The sequence below is a fragment of the Nicotiana attenuata genome, chromosome 9 (genome assembly GCF_001879085.1).
Source record: "Nicotiana attenuata strain UT chromosome 9, NIATTr2, whole genome shotgun sequence".
NCBI lineage: Eukaryota > Viridiplantae > Streptophyta > Magnoliopsida > Solanales > Solanaceae > Nicotiana > Nicotiana attenuata.
The window spans coordinates 13,914,725-13,928,522 of record NC_031997.1 but is presented as its reverse complement, the minus strand read 5'-3'; positions in this window follow the sequence as shown (position 1 = coordinate 13,928,522).

The following is a 13,798-nucleotide window of genomic DNA, read 5'->3' as shown; positions in this document are numbered from 1 at the left end:
GGTTCAATGGTGCTAGTGGCCGACCACCACTCGAGAAGCATTTAATATTTTGGGGAAGCAAACCGACGGGATGTTTCGGTCACTTCGAGCGCTACGTCACNTGGCTTTTGCCTCTATTGTTGTTGCGGTGGCAGTGTCTCGATCTCCTCACTTCTAAGACACTACGGCAACCGACTTTATTAATTATGTATATGTTGCTCCTCAAGAGAATAGAAGTATGAAAAACGTGGCTCCCATTTTGCTATCTTTAAGATGGTCAATATTCACTTCCCAAATTATTGGTAGAGAAGTGACAAGTTATTGTTAACTTGTCTTGCTCTAATCGTGGTGGTGCTGATAAAACAAACAGGAATTCCGCTTTTTAAGATTACTAGACGAGGAAAGGCCCGTATAAGGGCCCAACATTGTAATTTTATTAAAATTATTATTTATTGGTCTTTAGTTAATTAAATTTTGAGGTTTAACAAGCTATATGTTTTAAAATTACTTTTGAATATAAAAATATTTAGTTTGAAATCGTCTTCATATAGTATGGATAGATGAAAATTATTTAATAATTATTTTTAAATCGCTTTAAGATAGTACGGGTAAATATGAAAATCTTGTAAATATCGATACTTTTTTTTGTTGTTGTATTATTTAAAAATTAATTTTATTTTCTCTATGGAAACTTCTATTTGAATAAAACAAAATTAATAATTTTCCAAAATGATAAAAAGATTGGAAATGAGCATTTGCACTGCACAAACAGTCTAATCAACACATGCATAGTGCGTTTAATGGAAAGTTGTGGCTAGAGAAATGTGAGATCCACGTGTATTTTGCATTTAAGAAATACAAACATGAATTTTTATGAAATGACATATATGCATTTGGTCAACCATCTTTCCTTTTCTAATAAAAATTTATGTCCTCATAATTCATATAGGTGGACAAGTTAAAAATACCTATGGACACCAAATAACTCTCTAAAGATTTTGGAAAATATTGTCTCCTAACTTTTTTTAAAAAAAGTGCCTCCTCACAAGTTACTACGGAGGTGACAGTTGGAAGGGCTCTAATTGAATTTTTTTGTTTTCTTATGAAAAGGCAAAGTGCTCTAATTGACTAGTGTCTCAATAATGATTAGTTTTGGGAGTGAAATAAACTTGGTTGTAGTCTAGATTTTTTTACCTTTCTCTTTTCCAGTTATCTTTCTCTATTTATCTAACAAAACAGAGGCAAGAATACCATTCTATTAGTTACTCAAATGATCACTCAATTATCGGAAATTACTTATTAAAGTCATCTTTCATTCAATTGTAACCGCAAAGTCACTTAACTATGCTTATAGCACTCAGAAGATTACTCAACTAGATTTCTCAAACTTTTGATTGTCAAATACCTATATTACCCTCTAAATCATCAAACTTTTGTCTTCTTTTTATTTTTTTATTAACTGTTTAATACTATAATTTTTTAATTTATATATAGAAAAAATAAATTTTGTTTATAAATTGAAAAATAAAAATACTACATATATATATTGTTGGAATAATAAAATATTAAGCATAGTAAAAAAAATACTTAGAACAATTTGTTTGTAGTAATAATTTTGATATTAGAAACAAAAATTCAAAAATTTATTTAAAAATTGAGAATAAAAGAAAATAAAAGTTGTAAAATATATATTCCATGCACGTAATATAAAAATAATTATTTAAAATAAAGGTATTTTTATAAAATACATTATAAATTATTGAATATTATGCCCAATTATATTATTATTCTAACATTATATAAGCTAAAAAACTAATTTTTATTTTTTATTTTCTAAATAAAATATATTTTTCCTATAGGTAAGTCAAATATGTAGACTAAAAAGAGAAAAATTTTAAAATTTTTGTTTACCCTCAAAATAGGATAACAATTGACTTTGTACGTGGTTTTAAGGATACGCGGATTCGTTTGATACAAAACGATAAATTGAATCAGAATGAACAAGTAAAGGTACAATAAATTCAAACCGTGCGAGGAGAATGATTCTAACCTTAGTATAACGTTCACCCTCGATCCGAGCTCACAGTGGCCAGTATTGATGAATAAGAAAAAGAGCTTTGATAATAGTAAAATAATAATGTGTTTCTTTGGAATGCGTGTTACAATGTGTGTCATGAATTATCAGACCCTCTTTATATAGTAGGGGAGTCCTTCTCTAGGTACAACTCTATAAAAAGTAAAAAATCTTATGATTAACTGATTGTCGGTTCTTCATCGATACGTGCCGAGATCTCCAATGTGATATCCGGTCAGTCACGGATATTACGGCCTTCTATTGGCCATGCTTGATTGCTGACAATGTTCTTCGAAGTCGTTCAAGGCTAGGACCGATCCCGAACCATGACCCCGATATTCTCGAGGGTGGGCGTCATGCCTCCGGATTCTGACTCAATGAGACCTTTGGCTTGATTTCGGTCCTTTGACATCATGTCTCAAGCTTGGCTTATCTTATCGGAGGCCGGGGTGTACCATGAGCCCAGTTTTACCCGTTTACAGACAGTCTCCTCATTTCTAGGAGAGTAAATGACGCGAAACGACATAAGCTCCCGATTCCTTCTTCGATACGTCGTGACAAAAATGACAAAACACCCGAAATGTCTCGTTAGTCATGTCTAGGGGTGTTCATGGTTCGGTTTGGATCGGTTTTTCCCTAAAAAGAAACCAAACCAAGTAAGTCGGTTTTTCAAATATTAGAACCAAACCAAACCAATTAAGTCGGTTTTTTCTCGATTCGGTTTATGTCGGTTTTTTGGTTTTTTCGGTTATTTGTCGGTTTTTTCTTAAATATGAGACATACACTACCAAACACATATTCCGGAGATCACATTTTCAATGTAACACTATCAAATCAATTGCCCTTTGAGAAATCTATTATTTACAAAGATATATTGATGATACTTGAATCAAATAGTGATGAATAATTTAAGGACTCAATTAAAAATATATTATTTTTAACACGAAATGGATTCTTACACTTAACAAAAGAAAACTACCAATCAAACTAGAATGTAAAGGTAAAGAACTATACTAAAAGTGCAACCTATTAACATTTACCATTAAATTTTTGAAATTTTATATAAAAATATACATATATATAGGTGTAATAATAAATTTGAAATAGCTACTCCTATAGTCGGTTTGGTTCGGTTTTTTCCTGATTAAACCAAAACCAAACCAAATTTGATCGGTTTTTAAAATTCAAAACCAAAACCAAACCAAACCAAAAATTATCGATTTTTTTGATCGGTTTGGTTTGGTTTTCGGTTTGGTTCGATTTTTCGGATTTTTATGAACACCCCTAGTCATGTCATAATGGCATTAAATGCGTGTCAGCCGTCGGTTGGCTGTCCCTGAATACAAAACGTCGCTGAACCCCTATAAATACCCCTTTCTTCTTTCATTTTTCACTTCACGTTAAACCTTCCACCCTCGTACCCTTAGGATTTCAATACTCTCTAGCGTTTTTACCTCCGTCACTTAAGGTTCTTCAGTATTTTGCAAATTTGTTTACTCATCTCCTACTCAAGCCAACAAGTCTGATCCTTTAACTTTCAATCTTTCTCCATCTTTTCAAAGCTTTTCGTCCATAACAATGGCAAAAACCTCAAAATTTGTTCCTCAAAAGGACGCCCTCCTTCTTTGCGATCGACCGCTGAGGTCGAGGAGACCGCTCCTGAAGTGGTTGTTGATAAACTGATGGAAGATCCCCCTTGAAAATGTTCATTCCCGGGGGTTTTTCGGTCACCAACGACTTCGAGGTTGAGAAGCCTTCTTCGGTAAAGGGTCGGGGCGAGGAGGCATCGAGTACATTTGCTCAATTACCGAACAGGTCCTCCCCTCACTCCTAAAAGACTACAACTAGGCCGACAAAGACATAGTGGTCCTCGACTCCGAGGAGGCCATTACTACCCATGTTGAGGGATATCTAAGTTTTTACACTTATCCCTTTACATTGGGCCTGATGGACCCGGTCATCTTAGACTTCTACAGAAGGTATAACGTATACCTTGGCAAAATTCATCCATCTCTATGGAGGATCGTGATCCTCCTTCGATTCTTTGTGAACAAAATCGATGAGTGCTTGTTCACCATCGATCATCTACTCCGCTTGTACAGTCCCCAAATCTTCCGAGGGGAACTAATAAAGCTTGTACGTCGGGCAAGCAAAGCCCCATTCTCGAGCATCAACAAGGACCGAGATCGGGGTTGGAAAGGACGTTTTACCCGGGTGAGGACCGCTGACCTGGTACCTTCCGAGTGGAAGTCATTTCCCAAGAGGTGGAACGTATCACGTAAGTATAACTCCCTTTAAGTGTTGATTTTATGATTTATCTTCCCTTTTGTTATCGGTGTTTATTATGGTGCAGCCCTTGCTCGAGTTCCCAATGCTATTCCTCGACTCAAAGAGTGGGTCGAGGATATTGTGTCACAGATGCCCTACTCCGAGCGCTCGTGCCGCAAACTTTCTAAAGGCCGTTGAAAGGCCCGTTCCCATGGTAAGGTTCCTTCCCAGAGCAAGTCATATTGAAGTTCTTCCCCTAGCATCGTGTTCTCATTTCTGTTATTTCCTTTTGTAGGTTTGCCTAAGACCATTGAGCTTAGGCCTCCGGTTGGAGGCGAGGGCTTGCCTGTTAAGTCTCCTACTCCGGGACATGCCGGAGAAAAGAAAAAGAGGAGGGCTCCGAGTTCCCCGGGCTCGGAGAAAAAGAAAATGAAAAGGAGGCTGGTCCGTAAACCAAAGGAAACCTCCAGCTCCCAAGTGCTTGACTCGGACTCACTTCTCCGGCCTAGGGATGAGCCCAAGGAGGATGATCTCTTTACGGCCCACGAGCCGTCTGTGCCCAAGGAACGGGCGACAGCGGAGGGGGAAACGACGGAGGCTAATCCCTCTCAAGTTCATGAGGCTGATGCAATAGTGAGGGTTGAGAACCCTCAAGATGCCGGTTCTGCCCTGCCCGATGTAATAGATGTTACGAGATCGCCTTCATTCACAGAATCAATGTTTAATGAAGCCCGAACGACGAAGGAGCGATCTAATGAGGGGGTTCATAGAGCGGACGATCCCGTTCGAAGCTTTTTTGACCGCGTAGACCCATCCGCCCCTGAGGACTTTACTGGTTTGGGTGAATTAGAGGTGCCGAGAAGAGTCCATCCTTGGATATTGGTGGGCCGAGCTCGAGCCCGAGGTTGGCCAACTGGTTTCCGGCTCCGAGCAGGATCCTGGTTGGAAGCAGTCCATCATTATCACCGTCCCGAGGACGCCCGAATTCTTTACTCTTCTGTCGGAGTAGCTAGTTACCTCTGGTGCCGGCTATCGACGAAGACCAGGCAAAAATGAATGAGGTGGATGCGCCATGCCTGTTCAATGAAGCACAACAGGCGCTGAACCGGGTAAGGTGTTGCCAAACTTTTTATTTTTCAGCTTTAGTTCTTGATGATTCTAATATTTCTTCTCATATTCGCAAGCCCGGTGCTTCACCATGAGACCTTTCTCCGGTATCGAGATGAGCTGAGCCAAACTGAGGTCGAACCCAAAGAGCTTGCTGAGAAGAGAGACATGTACAAAATTCTCAGCGAGCAACGTGAAGGAGAGGTCAAGAGCCTTCGAGCCGAGTTGGACGCGGTTCAGAAAGAACATGCCGACCTGGTAGAACAGGTAAAAATCTTTGAAGTTAGTGATGATGAGCTAGACACGGTGACTAATGGTCAGAACCCGCAGGTCTAACAGAAGATTAACTGGATCAACCAACTATGAGCCGAGATGGACGTGATCACGGTAAAGGCCGAGGAATGGAAAGGCAAGATGGTTCGTCTGGCCTCAAAAAAGGAGACTGTCCGGGAGCAGCTGGCTTCTGCTGAGGCCCAACTTCGAGCGATGAGGGAGAAGTCTGAGGCCTGATCTCAACAAATCGAAGATCTCCAGTCTCAATTGGGTTCAGCAGTTGCCGATCAGGATACCCTTGCCAATGAGCCTAAGGCAGCTAAGTCACCGGCGTACATAACCAAGGCCGATGCCGAGGAGATGGTGGTACCGCCTGAAAGACATCATTGACTACGTGAAGTGGCAGTCCCGAAGAGAAGCCCTCGAAGAAGTTCATGCTCAGGGTTTTAATTTATCGGCCGAGATCGAAAATGTTATGAAGCTCAAGGCCGAGGCCAAGAGGTTGTCATATCCCTAGGACGAGGAAGGCTCGAGGGTTCCGGTGGATCCGAGGGCGGAGAAGACCTCGATGGTCCCGATGATAAGGTGGGCTCCGGCGAGGACCAGGCCGCTTAGGTGCTTTGTAGAATTTTCTTTTGTTTTTTCACTTTTGTACTTTTTTGGTGAGGCCGTTTGGCCTTTTGTAAAGATCTTTACATATATACAAGGCTCTTTTTCCCTTCGACAATTTTTAGGCTTGTTTCTTTTTGCTCTTTCATTACGATTGCAAAGATTTAAAATGCCTTAGCATGTAATAATAAAGCCTTGTTCGGAGGATCGAACAAGGCTAGTTCTCAAAGAAATTTTGCTTACGATTAACGGGGGCTTGGTATGACCTGAAGCTTTCACCAAAAGTGCTTACTTAGAAAATTTTAGATTAAAATTTTGTTGAGGGTAGCCTTTTGAACCGGTTTGAAAATTTTTTGAAGGCCTTGTGTTTTGGTTACGAGTTTCGGATGTCTCCGAGCTGTTTCTAGGATGGTCGTAGCCTTTTAACTTTGGGTATTGCCAAATAGGCTCATTACCTCGGGCTTTGATACCCGAGCCATCCGGGCTTGCCTAGGACGACAGTCCCCGAATGAGGGTGGCTGTAGCCTTTAAGTTTTCGTGCCCCTAGGCTTTAATAGCCCGAACCGTCTGAGTTTTCTTTGGACGACAGCCCCCGAGTGGGGGTGATCTCTTGGATCCGGATAGAGGTGGCCCTTGTGCCCGATATCCTTAGGGAACAAAATGTAGTAGTTTCTTAAAAGACAACAAATGTATAAGCTTCAAATTATTGCTTAAGTGGTCTATGTGGGCATGGTTCATTTGACCGTTTTACCTTTACAATAAATCCTATCCACTAAGCCCAGACTTGCTCAAGCACAAAGTTTCCTTTCTTGCTAAAATCCTTATCCGAGGGTGATGGCCCCGGTATCCGAGTCCGATCGTAGAGTGGGCTCAAATACTGTTGATGTAATCCTCGACTCCGGTTTATAGCCGATCTTGAATTCTAAGTTAGCACGATCCACTGCTGCCTCATTAAAAAGCTTGCCGGAAAACCCATTTAGGACAAAACCGATTCAAGAGAAAAGGAGTGCAACGCGTGCTTTCAGGCCTAAAAGTTGCATCATTCCTTAACTGTTACCTGCAAGTGTTAGTCGAATCTGTAATACATGTAAAGGAAAGAAATGAATGGGGTCGTACCTTAGTAGTAGTATCATTTCAAGTGGGCTACGTTCCAGTTGCTCGGTAATCGCTCACCGTTTAGCATTTCGAGTTTATGCGATCCTTTGCCGGTGATCTCGATTATTCGATATGGACCTTCCCAAATCGGTCCCAGCTTCCCTTCATTCAGGTTCCGGGTAATTAGTGTCACCTTCCTCAACACCAAGTCCTCGATATTAAAATGTCGAAGGTTGGTTCTTTGATTATAAAATCTCTCGATCCGTTTCTTTTGGGCAGCCAACCGAACGAGGGCGGCCTCGCACCTTTCATCTAAAAGTTCCAAACTTGTACTCATAGCCTCGTCGTTTGACCCTTCGGTCGCAAATCAAAACCTGAGACTCGGTTCTCCTACTTCAACTGGTATTAGAGCTTCGGCACCGTAGACCAACGAGAACGGGATGGCCCCGGTACTGGATTTTGAGGTCTTACGATATGCCCATAGGACTTCGGGCAAAATTTCCTTCCATTTTCCTTTGGTGTCGGTCAACCTCTTTATGAGGTTTTGGAGTATGGTTTTGTTCGTGGACTCCTCTTGCCCGTTCCCACTAGGGTGATAGGGTGTTTATAGGATCCTCTTGATCTTATGGTCCTCAAAAAACTTGCTCACTTTTCCCCCGATGAAATGCTTCCTATTATCGCACACGATCTCGGCCGGCATTCCGAACCGGCATATTATGTGGTCCCAAATGAAGACAAAAACTTCCTTTTGCCTGACTTTCTCAAATGCCTTGGCTTGCACCCATCTAGAAAAATAGTCAGTCATAAATAATATAAATTGAGCCTTACTGGGTACCCATGGCAGGGGGCCAATAATGTCCATTCCCCACTTCATGAATAGCCAGGGTGATAAGACCGAATGCAGCAGCTCCCCGGGCTGATGAATCATCGGAGCATGCCTTTGACATTCGTCGCATTTTCGCACGAACTCCTTCGCGTCCTTTTCCATGTCGATCCAGTAGTAGCCGGCTTTGATTACCTTCCGGACCAGCAATTCGGCGCCCGAATGATCTTCGCATGTGCCTTCATGAACCCCTAAAAACATACTCGGTATCTCCCGGTCCTAGACAAATGGCTAGTGGGCCATCGAATGTTCTCCTGAATAGGGTACCGTCTTTGGACAAGCTGCATCGGGCCACCTTCGTATGTAGAGTTCTCGATTCTTTTGGATCCGAGGGCAGTTTTTCGGTCTTTAGGTAGTCTATATATTTGTTTCTCCAGTCCCAGCTCAAGCTTGTCGAGTTTATCTCGGTGTGACCTTCTTCTACTATCGATTTCATGAGTTATACGCCGTTCTCGAGTTGAATTCTGTCATCGACCGATGATCCCAAATTAGCAAGAGCATCGGCTTCGCTGTTCTGTTCTCGAGGTACATGTTGCAGAGCCCACTCCTCGAACCGATGTAGGGTTACTTGCAATGTATCCAGGTACCTTTGCATTCGTTTCCCTGACTTCGAACGTCCCATTGACTTGGTTCACCACAAGGAGGGAGTCTGATAACTAGGGAATATGATGCATTTTACACTCCTTCATGCTCAAGTTTTGATTAGAAATGTGTATAAAATAGTCCCAAAGGCTCACTAGTTGTCCTTGATTGCAAGTTTGATCAACAAGGTGACAGAGTGTAAAAAAAACCAGCTCAAAAAGGAGTGAAACTTGCATAAGTACCAAGACAAGACAAAGCTCAGTCAACCAGGGCCAGTGCGGCCGCACACCATTCTATGCGGTCCGCACAAGTGATGTTCAGAGAGGTTGTTATTCAGGCCAAAAGGCAATGCGGCCGTAAGGGGTTTTGTGCGGTCCGCATTGGGATCATTGCGGCCGCACTCGATTTAGTGCGGTCCGCGGAGCCAAGGTTCAGAGAGTGGTGTTTTTGAGGTTGAAGCTCAATGCGGTCCGCGGTCCTTTTTGTGCGGACCGCAATGGAAGCCACCGCGGACGCACTCGATTTCGTGCGGTCTGCATTGCCAAGTTTAGAGAGCTGATTATTCAAGTTCAGAGCCTTAGTGCGGCCGCACTTGTTTTTGTGCGGTCCGCACTAGCCCCGCAGGGGTATTTTTGTCTAGAATTTTTAGCCTAGTATAAATAGATTCTTTTCCCATTTTTAGGTAATCAGATAGTTTTGGACGTAGAGTTGCGCTTGTGACTTTGTTTCTTTTACTATTTTGAGTAATTTTAGCTTAATTTCACCATTGAATCTTCAAGTTTTATTTAGCAATTAATTATTATGAGCTTATGTTCATCCATTTCTTTGTTTTTCTCCTTAATCATAAGTAGCTAGACCCATCAGCTAGAGCTGTGGCTCAACCCTAGTGTGGATAATTGATGGGTATTATGTTTTAAGGTTTGATTGTCTATGGGTGCTTGATATTTGGACTAATTTATGGTTTTATTGTTAAATTAGTGGTTGCAAATACTAGTTTATGCTTTGCTGATTTTGGCTCTTCTTGAGAAAGAGAGCCTAAGTCTCTAGAATTAGTCCAACAAGGAATTGGGGCGTACTCAAGAGAATTGATAGCCCCAATTAAAGGGTTAAACCGAGAGCTAGTAATACCCGACTTGAACCTTGATTGCTTGCACAAATATTCATACCCAATTGATCTTGAGAAAGTCAATTAGGGCAAAATCACTCGAACTGCCGAGAGGCATAGAGTGGGTAGAATCGTACAATGGTTATATCGTAATCCCCAAGTATGACAAACTAGCCTTAGACATAAGAACCCGTTAATTATCCACCTAGGTGAATGTCACTTCCCTAGTGCCTTTTATCTCATTAGAACATCTTCAATAGCTTCCTCTTAGCATAACGTAGCTCAATTTAGCCTAATGGTAGTATAAATTTAGAAGTTAATCAAAACCCCAAAAATGTTTAGAAGTGCAATTAGGATCAATTACACAACTCTAACTTAGATAGAAACTCAATTCCAACTTCTAGCTCCCTGTGGATATCGATCCCGACCTTATCGGGTAAAAGCTGCTTCGACCTCTCTTGCTACTCTTTAGTAGTACAGGGTTGGCCTCAATCACTTTTTGGCGCCGTTGCCGGGGAAGCTAACGGTCTTGATTATCTATCTTAGTAGTTTTGTGAATTGTTCTTTTTTCCTTCTTTGTTACTAATTTTTGTGTGTCACAACTTCAGGTGCAAAATGGCAGCAAACAACAATGACCCTTTTGGCAATGTGATTGCGGGGGAGGAGGTAGACGATGTTGGAGATGATGAGGTGCCTCTTGTACCTCAAGGGCAACGTAGAGGCCGCCAGGCTAATGCAAATGAAAACATTCCAGAACCTCCTGCGCCACCTCCAAGAGTGGCTCCTCGAGTTCTTCCCAACCAAGGCTATGCGAGTGCAATTGTCCCGCCCCGAATTCGGGCGGGCAATTTTCAAATTACCAATGTGATGTTGACACTTTTGGAGCAGCGTGGGTACTTCACGGGTGCTCCCACTCAGAATGCTTACAAACATCTCAAGGGGTTCGTGGATACCTGTTGGGGGAGCAAGCAAACCAATGTGTCCGAGGATGCACTTCGATTGAGGCTCTTCCCATTCTCACTTAGAGGGAAGGCATTAGATTGGCTTGAGCGACTTCCCAACCATTCCATCACCACTTGGGATGAGTTGGCGGATAAGTTCATTGCCAAATTTTTCTCACCGGGGCACATGGCAGCATTACGGGACGAGATCTTAGCCTTCAAGTAGGAGCCCACCGAACCATTGCACAAGATTTTGGAGAGATATAGAACTGTGGTGAAGGAATGCCCCAACAATGATATGACAGAGGCTATGATACAACAGACCTTCTATCGGGGCATCAATACAACAAATCAATGCATAGTGAATCAATTGGCTGGGGGTAATTTCATGAAGCTGCCTTATGATGAAGCTTGTGCAATTCTTGACGAGATGGCTGACACATCCTCCACGTGGCAAAGTAGGGCCAATGTTCCACAGGGTGACCCCACGGTCACTCATTTGCACAAAGAACTACATGACCATGGACAGGCTATAGTAGAACTTACAACAACAATGAACCAATTAGCAAAGGCACAGTTGCAACAAGTTCAGAATCTTCGCCAAGTAAATGCCCTGGAGGGTGTCAACATGCTTGTGAACAATAGAAGACAAAGAGGTCAACAGAACCAAGGGAGTTCGGATCAATTTGGCAATGATTGTGGTGGATTCCAAGATGATGGTTATGATGGGCAGAATGAAGAGGTACAATATGTGAATAATTATCAAGGCCAAAGAGGCAATTCTTCTAACCAACAGCAACAATGGAGATCCCAGGGCAATTGGGGTAACCAACAGCAAGGCAACAATAATTGGAACAATCAACAACAAGGGAACAACAATTGGGGAAATCAAAACAACAATCGGAACAATCAGGGAAACTGGGGCAACAACAACAATTAGGGTGGAAACAACAACAACCAGGATAGATGGAACAATAACCAAGGAAATCAGGGGCAAGGCTTTCAAAGGCCCCCAATGTACCAACAACCGAGTAACCCACCGCCTTTTCCATCCCAGGGTCCTAGTTCTTCCAACAATGAAATGGGGAGAATTGAAATGATGTTTGAACAGATGATGAAAAAGAATGCTGACTCCGATGCGCAATTGGCTTCTCATAACACTTCAATTAGAAATTTGGAGGTTCATATAGGCCAAATCTCACAGTCCTTGAACACTCGCCCTAAGGAGGCTCTACCGAGTGATACGGTAGTTAACCCAAAGGGTGGCAATAATCATGTTATGACGGTAACTACTAGGAGTGGACGAGGCGGTGATGTGAATGCCTCCAAACAAAAGCAAGTTTTGGGTGATGAAGTTGAGTTGCAAGAAGATGAAGTTCCTTTGGTAGTTGAGAATGTGGTTGATGAAAATGTGAATAAGGAAGTGCGGATCGATATTCAATATGCCGAGGTGGAAACACAAAATGACGTGAGCCCGTCTAGGGAACACGTAATTGACATGCCGGAGCCGGTTGTGCCAAAAGTCAAGGCACCCTTGCCTAGGCCACCTCCACCTTATCCTCAGAGGCTAGCCAAGCAGAAAAATGAGAATCAGTTCAAAAAGTTCATTGACATGATGAAGAGCTTATCCATTAATGTACCTTTGGTGGAGGCTTTGGAGCAAATGCCTGGCTATGCTAAATTCATGAAAGATTTGGTGACAAAGAAAAGATCCATGGACTGTGAAACTATCAAGATGACCCACCAAGTTAGTGCTATAATACATTCAATGGCTCCGAAGTTGGAGGATCCCGGTGCTTTCACTATCCCTTGCACTATTGGAAGTGCAGACTTTGCTAAAGCTTTATGTGATTTAGGGGCTAGTATCAATTTGATGCCCTACTCAGTTTTCAAGACTTTGGGGATTGGACAGCCGAGGCCAACGTCCATGAGGCTGCAAATGGCAGATAGATCGATGAAGAGGCCTTTGGGTATTATAGATGATGTGCTTGTCCGGGTGGACAAATTTATCTTGCCAGCTGATTTTGTGATCTTGGATTGTGAGGTAGATTATGAGGTTCCGATCATATTGGGGAGACCTTTCCTTGCTAGGGGGAAGGCTCTAGTAGATGTGGAAGCAGGGAAACTCACTTTCAGGGTGGGTGACGAAAAGGTGGTTTTTCATGTGTGCAAGTCAATGAAGCAGCCCAATTGTACCGAAGTGTGCTCATTTGTGGATCTTGTCACGGCTGTGATAATTGATGATACTAGTGCAATGATCAATGTGGAGGACCCTTTGGAGGCCGTATTGTTGAATCTTGATGTCAATGATGATGAGGGCCGAGTGGAGTGCATGAATGCTTTACATGGAACGGGCTCTTATTCTTATGAGCCTAGGAAACTCTCTTTGGATCTTGAAAATAGAAAGGCTCTTCCAACAAAGACGTCAATTGAGGAGCCTCCGGTGTTGGAGTTGAAGCCGTTGCCTCCACACCCCAGGTATGAATTCTTAGGCCCTGGTTCCACTTTGCCAGTTATTCTTTCCTCTTGTCTTACTAACATGCAGGTAGATGCCACATTGGCGGTGCTCAAAAAGCGGAAGAAGGCAATTGGATCGACTTTAACTGATATTTGGGGAATAAGCCCCGCATTCTGTATGCACAAGATTATTCTTGAAGATGATGCAAAACCCTCCCTAGAACATCAAAGGAGGTTGAACGAGGCAATGCAAGAAGTTGTGAAAAAGGAGGTGATCAAGTGGGTAGATGTCGGGGTTGTGTACCCTATCCCTGACAGCTCGTGGACTTCGCCGGTGTAGTGTGTGTCGAAGAAGGGTGGTATGACCGTGGTGACCAATGCTAATAATGAACTAATTCCAACCCGGACAGTGACCGAATGGAGGG